General features: G+C 42.0%; 1 long non-coding RNA gene across 1 annotated transcript in view; it reads left to right on the top strand.

Moving 5' to 3' along the window:
- The window catches only part of LOC126413292 (uncharacterized), a 1,052,422-nt gene extending 1,035,522 nt beyond the window's left edge, over nucleotides 1-16,900 (top strand). The window contains exon 5 of the long non-coding RNA XR_007575363.1: nucleotides 16,215-16,900. This is a non-coding gene — a long non-coding RNA (uncharacterized LOC126413292). The remainder of the gene's footprint in view (nucleotides 1-16,214) is intronic.
- The last annotated feature ends 302 nt before the right edge of the window (nucleotides 16,901-17,202 follow it).

The following is a 17,202-nucleotide window of genomic DNA, read 5'->3' as shown; positions in this document are numbered from 1 at the left end:
GTAGCCATGTATGCAAGTGAAACATGGACGATAAATAGTTTGGACAAGAAGAGATCAAAAAATGGTTCAAATGACTCTGAGCACTATGGGACTTAACATCTTAGGTCATCAGTCGCCTAGAACTTAGAACTACTCAAACCTAACTAACCTAAGGACATCACACACATCCATGCCCGAGGCAGGATCCGAACCTGCGACCGTAGCGGTCGCGCGGTTCCAGACTGAAGCGCCTAGAACCGCTCGGCTGCAACTGCCGGCGACAAGAAGAGAATAGAAGCTTTCAAAATGTGGTACTACAGAAGAACGCTGGAGATTAGATGGGTAGGGCAAATAACTAATGAGGGGGTATTGAATAGAATTGGGGAGAAGAGGAGTTTGTGGCACAACGTGATTAGAAGAAGTGACCTGTTGGTAGGACATGTTCTGAGGTATCAAGGGATCAGCTATTTGCTATTGGAGGGCAGCGTGGAGGGTAAAAATCGTAGAGGGAGACCAAGAGATGAATGCACTAAGCAGATTCAGAAGGATGTAGGTTGCAGTAGGTACTGGGAGATGAAGAGGCTTGCACAGCATAGAGTAGCATGGAGAGCTGCAGCAAACCAGTCTCTGGACTGAAGACCTCAACAGCAACAACAACGACAACAACAACAACAACGTCTCTTGGAAGACAATATCATTGCAGACTGGGCACAAATTCACGTCGTATACTGAAGTAAGGGAACGGATGTTTTGCGTTTCCAAGGGACCATTCCGATACTGATTATAACAGATTAAAAGAATACTGTAAACCTAATCTGGGTAGTCTGCTGAATATTTTAAACTCGCTGCTCCCGAGTGCGAATCCAGCCCCTGTGCAACGTCATATTCTGGGTCGGTTGCACGACTGGAAGGATGAATGACACCAGTCTACATATGCATCTTCATCTACATGTACACCAACACGTGTCAAGTAATCTTGTGACCTGTGATGGAGGATACTCTCGTAGTATTATCTTTTCCAAGATTTCTTTTCCTACTCCCTAATGGCGCGTGTAAATAATGATTGTCACCAAAGCTGCGTATGAACTCTAGTGACTCTGATTTTCTCGCCGTGTTCATTTCGTGAGACGTATATGGGGGATGTCTTCTGTGGCTGACGCTTCCTGGAACGTACGCTCTCGAAATTTCAACAATATCTCTCTGTGATACACAACGCCTCTTTTTTTAGCGTCTGCTACTGGAGCTTGTTGGGCATCACCGTAATACCCTCGTGCCGAGTAAACGATCCCATAACGAAACGTGCGCTCTTCTTTGGATTTTCGCTACCTTTTCTTTTAATTCAAGGTGATAAACATTTGAGATTGACGTACAACAATCAAAAATAGGTGGAACGACTATATCGTAAGCCACTTCCATCGTGTATAAATTACATTTCCTTAAGCTTCTCCAAATGAATCTCTGGCATCCTTTTTTCCTGCCATTTGCTTTATGTGATCATTCCGCTTTAGGTAGTTCCGTATTTTTCAGATGAGAGCATGTTCAATTCAGAGTGAGTACCGCTGGCCAGGAGTGTGGTATTTCACGGATTCGTCAAACCCAAACCCTTCCATCGTGCTGCCAAGAGGTATAGCGTGATTCATGACTGCAAATTACTCGTTTTCACTAGTCCAATGACGTCGCTCTTTATACCTCCTCGAGCTTCGCTTAGCATTGACTACAGAAATGTATGGCTTACGAGCTGATACTCGAGCATTGTACCCCATTCTTCTCAGCTCCCTACGCAGTCATTTTGCCAGCTGCACTGCTAATAGTACTCTGGAAGTCACAAGTGATTCCTTATGCTGGTTTCGTACGACTTTTTACAACCACCTTCCTCATGCCCGACGATTCATGTCCGCCAGTACGTGAGGTCTCCCTGGCCTTGGTTTAGCTGTGCTTGTTCCTTTGAGTTTCCACTTCATAAACACATCACCAAGAACCTACCTGGCCAGCTTTATAAGGGTTGAAACGTTCCTGACGGATTTGTTTCTCAAGTGTCGTCCAGTCACTAGTCCATGTTCTAAGTCACTGTTACATTTTGCTGTTAACGCTTCTCTACTGGTTACACAATACTCCCCGTCTCCTTATATACTGGTGAGTCAGCCTCTCGTGACATGTAGTGATCAATTCTGCGTTCCATAAGCGTTTTAGGATCTTTTTGATCAGTGTACGTGGTTAATTGTTGCTCTGAATATAATAATGAGATTATAAAAAAAATGTTCAAATGTGTGTGAAATCTTACAAACTACTTAACCTAAATTATCCTAAGGACAAACACGCACACCCATGCCCGAGGGAGGACTCGAACCTCCGCCGGGACCAGCCGCACAGTCCATGACTGCAGCGCCTCAGACCGCTCAGCTAATCCCGCGCGGCAATGAGATTATAAAACATGAGTGATGGACACAAAAGAAATTAATCAGTTCACCACGGGAGCCGAAACTTTTAATTCTGGCGGTGACTGGAACTCGGTGCTAGAAAAATAAAGAGAACGAAACATAACAGGAAAACAGAGACTGGGGGTTAGGAATGAATGGCAAGTCGCGTGTTAGAATTGTTCAGAGAACACTTTTTAATCATTACTAACACTGGCCGTAATTTATGAAGTGCAGATGAAAACTGAAAAAATTACAGAAAGGTTGTAAATAAAACGGGTGGAAACAGGAGAGTTTGAAATGGAGCATTAGGCAGCTATGGACTGAAAGAAAAAAGCAGAATACAATAGAAGATATAATGAAGAGCTGTGAGAGATGAAGAAGTGAAGACAGCAGAATCTCGAATAGTCAAAAAGACAAAGCCCTGTAGAAATCTTTTGGCAACACGAGAGATACTGAATTTATTCGACGAAAGGAGGGAATTTAAAAGTGCAGAAAAATAATTAGGCAAAAGATAGTACTAGGGTCTAAAAATTATACTGACAGAAAACGCAAAATGGTAAAGCAGGAATGGTTAGAGAAAAAATGTACAACCATAGAAGCAAGCATGAATATGGGGAAAATAGTTGCCACGCACAGGCAAATTACAGGAAATTTTGAAGAAAGGAAAGGCAACTGTATGAATATCAAGAACTCAGGCGGAAAGCCATTACGAATTAAAAAGGGAAGGCTAAAAGGTAGAAGAAATATATATAAGGGCTATGCAAAGGAAATAAATTGTGAAGTCATTTCGAATAATCGCCCTCAGGATAGTCAGGGGCTTTTCAGCTGAACATCAGGAGAGCTGCTACAGGGGCAGAGGTAGAGTCCCAATTGCGGAAATTTGGGGGCGGGGGGTCCATTTCCGGAATTTGCCTTACAACCAACGGAGACCTCCCGAAAACCTCAGTCAGAACCTGCGGACGATGGAAACTATTTTTCATTTAATTCCTGGATGATATGTTCCAGACAAAAGATATGAATCCTAATGTTTGTGAATGTCTATTTGTTCATGTGTGTACCGAGTAAATTCGATGACTTTCGCAAAATGCGCAAAAATATGATGCTGCAAAAAGATCTGACACTTCACAGAAAGACGTACGCCGAAACGAGGCACTTGTGGTAGACGACATCCTCTCAGAATTATAGATATCCTTGGGGGAACATGCCATGACAAAACTATTCCACCTGGTATGTAAGATATGCTAGAAGGGAGAAATACCCTCAGACTTCGTGAAGAATATTATAATGTCAATGTTAAAGATGGCGGGTGCTGCCGGATGCGTATATCACCGACCTATCAGTTTAATAAGTGATGGTTGCAAAACATTATCAGGGATTATTTACAAAATAATGAAAAAACTGATAGATGCCGACCTTTGGAAGATCAGTTTGAGTTCCGGAGAAATGTAGGAATAAGTGAGGCAATGCTGAGTCTATGATGTCTCTTAGAAGGTAGATTGAAGAAAGGTAAACCTACTTTTATTGCAGTTGTAGATCTACAGAAACATTTTGCCAGTTAGATTAGATTAGTACTTGATCCATAGATCTTGAGTACGACACTTCATAATGATGATGAACGTGTCAGGTTAATAAAAGGTGACTATACAGGATATTACATTACACAAAATATTGCATGACACTTACTATTTTTAAATTTTTTGTGGGGGTTGGGGAAGTTACCCACTTACTATATCCAAAAATTCATCTAATGAGTAGAAGGAGTTGCCATTAAGAAATTCTTTTAATTTCCTTTTAAATGCTATATGGCTATCTGTCAGACTTTTGATGCTATTAGATAAGTGACCAAAGAATTTTGTGGCAGCATAATTTACCCCCTTCTGAGCCAAAGTTAGATTTAACCTTGAGCAGTGAAGATCGTCCTTTCTCCCAGTGTTGTAGCCATGTATATTGCTATTACTTTTGAATTCGTTCGGATTGTTAATAACAAATTTTATAAGTGAATGTATATATTGTGAGGCTACAGTGAAGATCTCTAGCTCTTTAAATACATGTCTGCAGGATGATCTTGGATGAACTCCAGCAACTATTCTGATTACACGCTTTTGTGCAACGAACGCTCTTTTACTCAATGATGAGTTGCCCCAGAATATGATGCCATACGAAAGCAGAGAATGAAAATAGCCGTGGTAAGCTAATTTACTCAGGTGTATATCGCCAAAATTTGCAATGACCCTAATAGCATAAGTAGCTGAACTCAAACGTTTCAGCAGATCCTCAGTGTGTTTTTTCCAGTTCAACCCCTCATCAATGCACACACCTAGAAATTTTGAATATTCTACCTTAGCTACCGATTTCTGATCGAAGTCTATATTTATTAATGGTGTCATTCCATTTACTGTGTGGAACTGTATATACTGTGTTTTGTCAAAGTTAATGAGAGCCCATTTGCAGAGAACCACTTAATGATTTTGTGAAAAACATCGTTTACAATTTCACCAGTTAATTCTTGTCTATTGGGTGTGATACCTATACTTGTAGCATCGAAAACAGTACCAGCTTTGCATCTTCGTGAATATAGAATGGCAAGTCATTAATATATATTAAGAACAGCAGAGGACCCAAGACCGAACCTTTCAGCACCCCATTCTTGATTGTTCCCCAGTTTGAGAAATCACCAGTTTTTTGCATATTATGTGAACTGCTTATTTCAACTTTCTGCACTCTTCCAGTTAGGTATGATTTAAACCATTTGAGCACTGTCCCATTCATACCACAGTACTTGAGCTTATCTAGAAGTATTCCATGATTTACACAATGAAAAGCCTTTGATAGATCACAAAAAATCCCAACAGGTGACTTCCGGTTACTCAGAGCATTTAATATTTCATTAGTGAAAGTATATATAGCATTTTCCGTTGAAAAACCCTTCTGGAAACCAAACTGACATTTTGTTAAAACTTTATTTTTACAAAGGTGTGAAGCTACTCGACAATACATTACTTTTTCAAGAATTTTGGATAAGGCAGTCAGAAGAGAGATTGGGCGGTAGTTGTTGACATCAGACGTATCGCCTTTCTTGTGATGTGGTTTAACAATGGCATACTTCAGTCTATCTGGGCAAATACCCTGCTTCAGAGAGCTATTACATATGTGGCTAAGAATCCCACTTATTTCTTGGTAACAAGCTTTTATTATACTGCTGGAAATGCCACCAATTCCATATGAGCTTTCATTCTTGAGAGAGTTTATTATCTTCCTAATTTCAGAAGGTGAGGTTGGTGGAATTTCAATTGTATCAAATAGTCTGGGTAAGGCCCCTTCCATTAACTGCCTTGCTTCTTCTAATGAACATTTAGATCCTATTTTCTCTACAACATTTAAAAAATGATTATTCAAAATGTTTTCGACTTCCATCTTGTTGTTTATCAAGTTTCCATTCGCTTTGATGGTGATGCCGTCATCCTGTACTCTTGGTTGCCCTGCCTCCCTTGTAATAATATTCCAAATTGTTTTGATTTTGTTATCAGAGGTATTAATCTCAGACATGATGCACATGCTTCTGGATTTTTTAATAACCTTTCTTAAAGTAGCACAGCAGTTTTTATAATATTTGGCTGTTTCTGGGTCATTACTCTTTCTTGTTGTTAGATACAGTTCCCTTTTGTGGTTACAAGATATTTTTATTCCTTTAGTAAGCCAAGGATTTTTGCATGGTTTCTTATAATTAGATTTAACTACTCTCTTGGGAAACAGTTTTCAAATTCTCTTACAAGTGTATCATGAATAAGTTACATTTTAAATTAGCATTGGGTTCCTTGTACACCACATCCCAGTCTAACTGCTGAAGATTTTCTCTGAAATTTCTAATTGTTGAGTCATTAATTGAATGCACAACTTTGGAGGGTAGTTTTGAATTACTGAATGGAGCTATGTCATATACTGTAACTAGCTGAGCATCATGATCAGAAAGGCCATTCTCAACAGGACAAGAATTTATGTTTTTAAACCTATCTTGGTCTATAAAAATGTTATCTATCAATGTGCTGCTGTCCTTTACTACCCAAGTACGAAAATTAATGACAGATGTCAAATTGAAAGAACCGAGCAAGACTTCCAGGTCGTTCTTCCTATTACATTCTTTCAGTGAATCAACATTGAAGTCCCCACAAATAATTTGCAGATAGCACAACAAGGTATCCAAGTTTTCCAGGAATAAATGAAAGTTTCCTGAAGGGGACCTATATACTGTTACAATTATAAAAGAGCCCTCCTTCAGTTTAAGCTGACAGGCACATGCTGACTGCAATACACTCTCTGCTAATCTGATGTTAATACGAATGAAATATTGGGAGTGAAAAGCAAGTAACATCTTGTATGTATAAGTTATACGAATAGGAGGACATGAAAGGCAAAGTAACAGTTGAAAAAGGGGTGAAACAGGTTTTTAGCGTATTCCCAATGTTAATCAGTCTGTACATTGAGCAAACAGTGAAGGAAACCAAGGAGCAATTTGGAAAGGGAATTAAACTTTATGGAGCATAAATAAATATTTTGGCGTTAAATTTACAATTTTCCCGGCGAATTAAATGTTCGAAGAGATTTCGGGATTGCAGCCGGTCGTCATCCTAGTTTACGACGACCGGTTGCAGTCCCGAGATCTCTTCTAACAAATATTCTGGCGTCTGCCTATAACGCTGTAATTCTCTGGTAGACGACATGGAAGAGCAGTCGAACGGAATGGATAGTATGTTGAAAAAAGGTTAAAAGCAAGTAAGTATGTAAAAAAAACGGTAATGGAGTGCAGTCAAACAAAATCAGGCGCCGCTAAGGAAATTAGATTAGAAAATGAGACACTAACATTAGTAGATGATTTTGTAAGTATGCTGTTTAGGTTTTTATGTTGGTGACTTCATGTAGCGCTCTGTATTAAAATAGCTGACTGCGCTGTATGCAGTCTGTGGCTGGTTGGACTCATTGTTAGATTATTCGTTAGTGTAGTGTTGGGCAGTTGGATGTGAACAGCGCGTAGCGTTGAGCAGTTGGAGGTGAGCCGCCAGCAATGGTGGATGTGGGGAGAGAGATGCCAGAGTTTTGAGAGGTTACTATGAGAGCACGATCTGGACGTGATGTCACAAAATTATATATATATATATATATATATATATATATATATATATATATATATATATATATATAAAAATAGCTTTTGAACGCTAAATACATTGTTTGTTTTCTATCAAAATCTTTCATTTGCTAACTATGCCTATCAGTAGTTAGTGCCTTAAGTAGTTAGAATCTTTTATTTAGCTGGCAGTATTGGCGCTCGCTGTATTGCAGTAGGTCGAGTAACGAAGGTTTTTGTGAGGTAAGTGATTCATGAAAAGTTTAGGTTATTGTTAGTCAGGGCCATTCTTTTTTAGGGATTATTGAAAGTCAGATTGCGTTGCGCTAAAAATATTGTGTGTCAGTTTAGTGATGATCAGAATAAGTAAAGAGAAAACTGTCGGGGTACGTTGAGTTTCGCTCAGCTGTTTGAAAATCAAATAAGAGTATTTCAGGCACTGTCATTCTTTACATTCAAAGGAGAAGTTTCATATGTCGACCCTTAGCCGAGGATACCTCACTGGAATCTTCTGATTTTTTCTTGTAGTTTGTGTAATTAGTGTAGTTAGATATAATGGGAAGTTCGCTGGCAGCAGGAACAGGACGTCCAGGCAGGTGAATACAAGGTTATAAATACAAAATCAAATAGGGATAACGTAGCAGTAGGTTTATTAATGAGTAAAAAAATTGGAGTGCTGATAAGGTAATATGAACAAGAAAGAGAACACATTATTAGAGTCAAGATGGACACAAAGCCCAAACCCAGCACCATAGTACAAGTTTATATGCCAACTAGTTCCGCAGATGAGGAGGAGATTGAGAAAATGTGGCATTAGATAAGAGAAATTATTCAGATAGTTAAGGGAGCCGAAAATTTAATAGTCGTGGAGCCTGGAAATCGATTGTAGGAAAAGGAAGAGGAGGAAAAGTAGTGAGTGAATATGGATTGGGGGAAAGGAATGAAAGGGGAAGCCGCCCGGTAGAATTTTGCGCAAAGCATTAATCATAGCTAACACTTGGTTTAAGAATCATGAGAAAAGATTGTACACGTGGAAAAGACCTGGAGACACTAGAAGGTTTCAGATTACATAATGGTTAAACAGACCTTTAGGAACCACATTTCCAGGGGCAGATGTGGACTCTGACCACAACTTATTGATTATGAACTGCAGATGAAAATTGAAAAAAACTGCAAAAAGGCTGAAATTTAAGGAGTTGGGACCTAAATGAACTGAAAAAACTAGAGGTTTCAGAGGGAGCATTAGTGAACGATTGACAAGAACAGGGGAAAGGAATACAGTAGAAGAAGCATGGGTACCTTTGAGAGATGAAATATGAAGGCAGCAGAGTATCAAGTAGTTAAAAAGGCGAGGGCTAGTAGAAGTCCTTGGGTAACACAAGAGATATTCAATTTAAACTATGAAAAGTGATAATATAAAAAAGCAATAAATTAAGCAGGTGAAAGGGAATACAAACGTCTAAGCAGGAACGGTTAGAGGACAAATGTAAGGATGTAGAAGAATATATCACTCGGCTTAAGGTGGATACTGCCTACAGGAAAATTAAAGAGACCTTTGGAGAAAAGAGAACCACCTACATGGGCATCAAGAGCTCAGATGGAAAACCAGTCCTAAGCAAAGAAGGGAAAGCAGAAAGGTGGAAGGAGTATATAGAGGGTCTGTACAACGGACATGTACTTGAGGTAAATATTATGGAAAGGGAAGAGGACGTAGAGGAAGAAGAGAAGGGGGTAATGCTACTGCGCGAAGAATTTGAAAGAGCACTAAAAGACTTAAGACGAAAGAAGACCCCCAGGAGTAGACAACATCCCACTAGGGCTACTGGTAGTGTTGGGAGAGCCAGCCAAGACAAAATTCTTCCATCTGGTGAGCAAGATATATGAGACAGACGAAATATACCCTCCGACTTCAAGTAGAATATAATAGTCCCAATTCCAAAGAAAGCAGAACTGACAAGTGTGAAAATTACCGAACTATCTGTTTAGTAAGTCACAGCTGCAAAATACTAACACAAACCCTTGATAGAAGAATGGGGAAAATGGTACAGGCCGACCTGCGAGAGGATCAGTTTGGATTCCGGAGGAAATATTGACTCTACGACTTTTCATAGAAGATAGGTTAAGGAAAGACAAACCTACATTAATAGCATTTATAGCCATGGGTAAAGCTTTTGACAATATTGACTGGAATACTCTCTTTCAAATTCTGAAGGTGGCAGGGGTAAAACAAAGGGAGCGAAAGACTAATTAGAATTTGTACAGAAACCAGATGGCAGTTATGAGTCGAGGGGAAGCAAAGGGAAGCAGTGGTTGAGAAGAGATTGAGACAGCATTGTAGACTCCCTGATGTTGTTCAGTCTGTATATTGAGCAAACAATAAAGGAAGCAAAAGAAAAATTTGGAGTAGGGATTAAAGTTCAGGGAGAGGAAATAAAAACTTTGAGACTTCCTGGCAGATTAAAACTGTGTGCCCGACCGAGACTCGAACTCGGGACCTTTGCCTTTCGCGGGAAAGTGCTGGCAAGATACTGGCAGAAGTAAAGCTGTGAGTACCGGGCGTGAGTCGTGCTTCGGTAGCTCAGATGGTAGAGCACTTGCCTGCGAAAGGCAAAGGTCCCGAGTTCGAGTCTCGGTCGGGCACACAGTTTTAATCTGCCAGGAAGTTTCATATCAGCACACACTCTGCTGTAGAGTGAAAATCTCATTCTGGAAACATCCCCCAGGCTGTGGCTAAGCCATGTCTCCGCAATATCCTTTCTTTCAGGAGTGCTAGTTCTGCAAGTTTTGCAGGAGAGCTTCTGTAAAGTTTGGAAGGTAGGAGACGAGATACTGGCAGAAGTAAAGCTGTGAGTACCGGGCGTGAGTCGTGCTTCGGTAGCTCAGATGGTAGAGCACTTGCCTGCGAAAGGCAAAGGTCCCGAGTTCGAGTCTCGGTCCGGCACACAGTTTTAATTTGGCAGGGAGTTTCATATCAGCGCACACTCCGCTGCAGAGTGAAAATCTCATTCTAAAAACTTTGAGGTTTGCCGAGACATTGTAATTCTGTCAGAGACAGCAAAGGACTCAGAAGAAGAGCTGAGCGGAATGGACAGTATCTTGAAAGAGGATATAAGATGCACGTCAACAAATTCTAAACGAGGATAATGGAATGTAGTGGAAGTAAATCAGATGATGCTGAGGAAATTGCCATTAGAAAATGAGACACTTGAAGTAGTAAATGAGTTTTGCTATTTGGGATGCAAAATAACTGATAATAGTCGAAGTAGGGAGGATATAAGATGTAGACTGACAATGGCAAGAAAAGCATTGCTGAAGAAGATAAATATTTGTTAACGTCGGTTATTGACATAAGTGTCAGGAAGTCCTATCTGAAAGAATTTGCATGGAGTGTAGTATGTATGGAAGTGATACATGGGCAGTAAACAGTTTAGACAAGAAGAAAATAGAAGCTTTTGAAATGTGGTGCTGTAGAAGAATGCTGAAGATTAGATGGGTAGATCACGAAACTAATGAAGAGGTACTGAATAGAGTTGGGAAGAAGAGAAATTTGCGTTACAACCTGACTAAAAGAAGTTATCAGTTGGTAAGACACATTCTGAGGCATCAATAGATCGTCAATTTAGTATTGGAGGGAAGCGTGGAGGGTAACAATTGTAGAGGGAGACCAAGAGATGAATACAGTAAGCAGATTCAGAGGAATGTAGGTTGCAGTTGTTATTCGGAGATGAAGAGGCTTACCCAGGATAGAGTAGCATGGAGAGCTGCATCAAACCAGTCTTCGGACTGAAGACCACAACAACAACATGAGTTGCGGTTGAACACGAGAATGCTAAACATCAGTGGATAGGACAACAAATGAATCGAAGAAAATAAATTTGTGACTTAACTTGATTATAGGAAGGGATCAGTTGGTAGGGTACATTCTGAAACTTCAAGAAATAGTCATTTGGATTATCCAAGGAAGAGTGGGTGGTAGAAATTAGAGGCAGAGCCCAGTTCTTGACTACAGTAAGCTGTTTCAGGATAGACTGGCATGATGAAGAATTGGATCGGACCAAACATTGGAATGAAGACCTCAACAACTACAAGAACTGTTTTGGCGTAACCATAAGCGCTGGAAAGAAGATGAAGAACAGAAAACTATAGAAGGCAGTGAGGAAACGTCAGTCAATAGCTGCTGAATAGGACCGAGCCGCGCCGGTAGCGCCGCCTGCAAGAAGTGAATTAGAACGCCACTCTTGCCAGTATTGGCCGCTCAGATGGGCTCAGTGTACAGACAATAGTGGACAGTATTAGTGGCGTGTGTCATCTTCCAGGAAATTTACACATAGCCAAGGACTGTAAATTATATTGCATGTCGCCCCTCGTTTGCGACTACTACTTGTAAATCTCAAAGTTAATTATTGTCATTTGCTTTATAGAAATAAAACTACTAATGTTATTTTCTTGAATTTTTGTATAGCATTCCGAGAACACTTTATCTCTTAGGTACCCTACAAGCGATGAGTGGGAAAGATAAAACAAATGGCGACGAGATGTTACAAACGTACTCCGCACTGATGTCCACAGACATATTTTTGCAGGTGCCTTAATTTTCTCTTGTCTTTACTTTACAGAGGCGCTCGCTTTGCTTTAACAGTTTCTTGTCATTTTCGCTAATCAGTGTTATCAGGTGGGCGTTGGAGAATAGTTCATTGCACATATTTTTGTCTTCCAACAATGGAAAAGCCATTCCAGTTGTCGGAAAGTGTACTTTGCCTGCCATGTATGCTCGCATACCCGAACAGTGACTTTTCCTGTGCTAAAATCACTGGAGTGTGAGAACACAAGCGTTAGATGCCACCCAGCTAATTCAGATGTTTCAGTTCCATACTCACCAAATCTCCACGTTACGCAACACAGTGCAGCAGCTACTGGACAATGCTGCGCGCCCGCCGGAACAAGCACCGCCTACTACAGCTGCGCAAAAAATGGCTCTGAACACTATGGGAGTTATCATCGGAGGTCATTAGTCCCCTAGAACTTAGAAATACTTAAACCTAACTAACCTAAGGACATCACACACATCCAGGCCCGAGGCAGGATTCGAACCTGTGACCGTAGCAGTCGCGAGGTTCCGGACTGAAGCGCCTAGAACCGCATGGCCACCGCGGCCGGCCGTATGACAGTGTTATTGGCTCTCTAACTAACTATTATGACCAACAAATGTATGTGTTAGCAGCTAGGTATCAATTCGTTAGTTGCAAAAATCGGTCAGAACAAACTTATCGCGAGCCGATAACAGACGTGCAGGGTATGGCACGGAAATGCAAATTCAAATGTGCTTGCGGTGCTTTATACGCAGACGTTATGTTGCGTGATACGATCATGTACAATGAACCTGATGTCAAAATCTGAGAATAAATTTTGAAACAGTCCCATCGATCATTTCAGCAGGTACCGCAAATACTAGATCAGTAGAATTCCGGTGCCTTGTCGGCTCATACATTTGAGCAGCCATCTATTTGTCGGATTGCGTCCCTTAGTAGCGATCGCCCCATTCCGCACCGGCGGCGTGCACTAGCCACCCCGAGTAAACAACCTCCCATGCTACGTAAGCAGTTTGGTAAACAGGCGGCTACCCAGGCGAACAGAATTAAGTCTTGCCCTCGGTGTTATACACGGCGCAAACGCCAAGACTGCCCCTCCCGACAAGCCAAGTGTTATGCTTCTGGTAGTATGTTTGCAACAGAACAGTCATGAGAGTTCGGCCCACTCACAAAAATCTAATCGCTAGGCCCATATCATTAATGCAGTATCTTCCAATTTTGCAACCAGCAAGCGCTCAGTTTCTACAGTGATACGTCAGACAAACAAACTTTTTGTTCATTTGCTTATTTGTGGGAAACGTGTGAAATTTCGGTTGGACATGGGTACCTCTGTCACGTTGCTAAATCGTCACACGTATGAACTGTTAGGCTCCCAACACCTGTCTACAACTAGCACACAACTGACGGCTTATAATGGAAAAGACATTCCAGTTGTCGAAAAGTGTACTTTGCCTGCCATGTATGCTCGCATACCCGAACAGTGACTTTTCCTGTGCTAAAATCACTGGAGTGTGAGAACATATTTGCTCTTGATTCTGTTGATTTGTTTGGCTTTAACATTCAAGACAATGTGTTGTTATTGTCTGCATTCAATGCAAAAGACAGTGTAGCTAGGTTACTAAAAGAATTCCTGGAACTAAATTTTGAAGGTTTAGGCAAAGCTAACTATGTTGTTGTCCATATTACACCGAAAGACAATGCTCAGCCGAAATTTTGACGGTCCAGAACTGTTCGCATTGCGTTACGGGAGAAAGTCACTGCTGAACTTAAAGAATTGCAAAATAACGGAATTATTGTCCCCATATCAGCTAGTCAATGGGCAAGTCCACTGGGTTTGCTCCCCATACCTTCAGGTCTCATTCTCCTCTGTGTTGATTATAGGTCTACAGTCGACCCACAAATTGTAACTGATACTTATCCATTGTCAAGAGCAGAAGATCTCATGGAAAAATGAGGCGCTGGACGCTACTTTTCGAAAATTGATTTGCGCGACACGTATCTTCAAATACCGCTCGATGAAGAATCTCAAAAAGTGTGTGTAGTAAATACTCATTTGGGCTTGTTTAAATATTTGCGTTTGTGTTATGGCAGTGCTTCCGCACCCGCCCTTTTTCAACGGTATTTGGAATGGCTGACTGTACAAGAGCCAAACTGTTCAAACTACTTGGAGAATATTGTAGTAGCAGGTCGTACACTGAAGAACATATTGCAATTTTACTTGCTTTGTTTCGTGTGTTATCTGATGCAGGACTAAATTGTCTACTGGACAAGTGTGATTTTTTTAAAACCTGAATTGCAGTATCTTGGTAACGTCATGAACAGTCAAGGTGTAGATTCTTTTCAGTCGCATTTGTTAGCCATACGCGATTTGCCAGTTCCTCGCAAGATCACGGAATTGCACTAAGTTTTATGGAAAATGAACTATTATATTCGGTTCATACCGAATGTTGCACAAGTCGCGGCTCCACTACATCGCTTGCGTCGCAAGAATATCCCCTTTGTTTTGGCCGATGAGTGCCAAGTAGCATTTCAAAAGCTTAAAGATGCATTTCTCAGTGATCGATGCCTAGTTAACTTTCATCCTGACAAACCAGTTGTATTGCAAGTAGACGCTTCCACTTACGGAATCGGTGCAGTGCTTTCGCACAGAAGTTGTGATAAAGACAGATCTGTTTCTTTCGCATAAGAAGTGTTGTCCAAAGTTCAGTGTAACTATTCACAAATTGAAAAAGAGAATTTAGCTATTGTGTATTGTGTCACAAAATTTCACCACTATTTGTATGGCAGAAAATTCTACTTAGTGACGGATCAGAAGCCTTTGCAGTCCTTGTTTCATCCGAAGAAACCGGTTCCTGTACGAACTGCTCAAAAATTCCAAAGATGGGCTTTGTTGTTGTCCCAATACAAGTACGAGATTGTGTATCGTCCGACAGCTCAACATGGTAATGCAGACGCGCTTGCACGTCTTCCGATTGGCCCAGATACAGATTTTGACGCTTGTGCTGCACCTTGTTGTCACATCGATGCTCAAGATTCTTACCTGCTTCGGTCTTTTCCGCTGAACTGTAGCAAAATTGCACAGGCCACGGAAGCTGATTCAGATTTGAACATTTTACTCAAATACATTCGAACATCTTCCCCTCACTCAGTGAATAGCATAAAGAACTCTGTAGTGCGCCGATACTTTGCACGTCGACATAGCCTCGCTGTACACAAAAGTGTCATTCTTGTTCATAATGACAGTGGACAGACACGTGTGTCGATCGCTAAAGCTTTGCAAAAAGAAGTGTTGCAGTTACTTCATCAAGGACATTGGGGGATTGTTCGTACGAAACAGTTAGTGCGTAACACTGTATTTGGCAGACTATGGATGCCCAAATAGAACAGATGACGTCAAAGTGTCACGCATGTGCGGAAACTCAGTCCACTCCGCCACAAAAATTCTCTGCTTGGCGCAAGTTGCAGGCATCAAGGCAACATGGACACATAGACTTTGCAGGACCTTTTTGGAACACTGGTTTCCTTTTGCTGTGCCAATTCAGATGTTGTCATCGATTTTTTGCCTAGAAGGTTTACCTGAAGTGATAGTGTCAGACAATGGCCCTCAGTTCACGTGAAATGAATTTCAAACATCCTGTGAGCGCAACGGCATACAGCATGTAACTAGTGCACCGTTCCATCCACAGTCAAACGGTGAAGCGAAACGTTTTGTCAAAAAATTCAAGCATCAGATGGCCAAACTTCGCTCGGTACACGCCAGTGATCAAGAATTGCTGCTGTTTCTCGCCTCGTATCGTTCCCACCCACGAGATGGACCATCGCCGGCGGAATTGCTTCACGGCCGCCGCTATCGCTCGCTGCTCCACCTGTTCCACCCTCCTCAGCAACCGGCGCCGAAGGAAGGCCGCAAGTATCGTTTCGCGCCGTATGTTATTGTCTTTTACAGGGTTTTTAGTGACATCAGACTGTGGGCGCGAGGCGAGATCGTCCGTCGACTAGGCGCTTGCATGTCTCTTCTTTCAGGTCCTGATGGTTTGCAGCGCTGCCATCAAACTCAACTTCGCTTCTGTCATGTACACGATGAGATTTCAGTATCTCTTCTCCCAGATTCACTGGTCCAGAGGACAGTGCAGCCACAGCTGCCGCCAGAGGGTGTCATCACGACACCGCGGGGCAATCCCATGGAGACGGAGCCTTCGCCTTATCCGCCTCCTCTCGTCCTACCGATAGACCTGGACCCGCCCGCACAGCGGCACTCGCCGCTTCTTCATCTGGCTCATGGCAGCCGAAGGTGGACGCGTACCCTTCTGGTCGTTTTCCAGGGGACGTTTCTGCCAGAGTGCAGGCCGGATGGCGGGGTACAGCCGGAAGCTTGACGTCCCCTGCAGCCACAGCTTCCGGCCCGTCGAGGCGCCCACACTTCTGCAGCCCCCCCCCCGTAGTCGCACCTATACACGACGACCGTCCGTCGATTTGTGAGGGAGGAATGGTCTGGCCTAACCACAAGCGCCGGAACGGAGACGAAGAACGGAAGACCAGAGAAGTTGGTGAGGAAACGTCAGCCAATAGCCGCTGACAAGGACCGAGTCGCGCCAGGTGCGCCCCCTGCAAGAAGTGAATATAAGCGCCAGCCTCGGCCGCGCAGATGGGCTCAGTGTACAGACAACAGTGGACAGGATTCGCCGAGCAGTATTAGTGACGTGTGTTAACCTCCAGGAACATTACACATAGCCAAGGACTCTAAATTATATTGCATGTCGCCCCTCGTTTGTGACTACTACTTGTAAATCTCAAAGTTAAGTATTGTCATTTTCTTTATAGAAATAAAACTACTAATGTTATTTTCTTGAATTGCTGTATAGCATTCCGAGAACACTGTATCCCCTAGGCACATTGTAAGCGACGAGTGGGCAAGATACAACAACAAGAACAACATTGGCAGTCACGACGCAGTGGGCTCAGGCAGAAAGGGTTATATCGAATGAGTAGGTCCAACTATCTGGAAATAACATAGTTCTTCAACGTTTTTACCGAATAATAGATTCGAATATGTGTGACTGCCAGGAAATCAAAGCCGACAGGAGTGGCAGAGCGG

This window comes from Schistocerca serialis, chromosome 1 (genome assembly GCF_023864345.2).
Source record: "Schistocerca serialis cubense isolate TAMUIC-IGC-003099 chromosome 1, iqSchSeri2.2, whole genome shotgun sequence".
Taxonomy (NCBI): domain Eukaryota; kingdom Metazoa; phylum Arthropoda; class Insecta; order Orthoptera; family Acrididae; genus Schistocerca; species Schistocerca serialis.
This window is presented reverse-complemented; position numbering and strand designations above follow the sequence as displayed.